Source organism: Triticum dicoccoides, chromosome 5B (genome assembly GCF_002162155.2).
Source record: "Triticum dicoccoides isolate Atlit2015 ecotype Zavitan chromosome 5B, WEW_v2.0, whole genome shotgun sequence".
Lineage (NCBI taxonomy): Eukaryota > Viridiplantae > Streptophyta > Magnoliopsida > Poales > Poaceae > Triticum > Triticum dicoccoides.
Window position 1 is genome coordinate 696015324 of NC_041389.1, and position 472 is coordinate 696015795.

The window sequence follows — 472 nt, forward strand, 5'->3', positions numbered from 1 at the left end:
ACAACGCTATTGGTATATGTTAGCAGCAGCGCTTGTTACGAGGGCCCATGCTACTACTAAGTGTAACACACCACACCCCCTAGTCAAAAAATAGCAGCAGCGCCTGTCCTCCAACCTGCGCTACTGCTAGTATAGTATCTATAGCGCCTGTCTTACAAAGCGCGCTACTGCTAATTTTTCTATGTATAACATTTTACCAGTAGCGTGTGTTTCTGGCTAGCGCTATAAGTAGTGCAACCCTAGCGGTAGATATTTTGCAAGCTTCCATAGCAGTAGCGCGTATGGGTGACCCGCGCTACTGCTATGCCCGCCAGCCACCTACCACCTTTCCCCTTCTTCCTCCCCTCTCTTCTTCCCCCTTCCTTTCTCCCCCTTTCCTTGCACCTTGCTTGTTCCTTTCAATGCTCCCCCACCACCACCCCTCCATTAGAGCCCTCCCTCCCCCTCTTCTTTGCCCCTCCACCACCCCTAG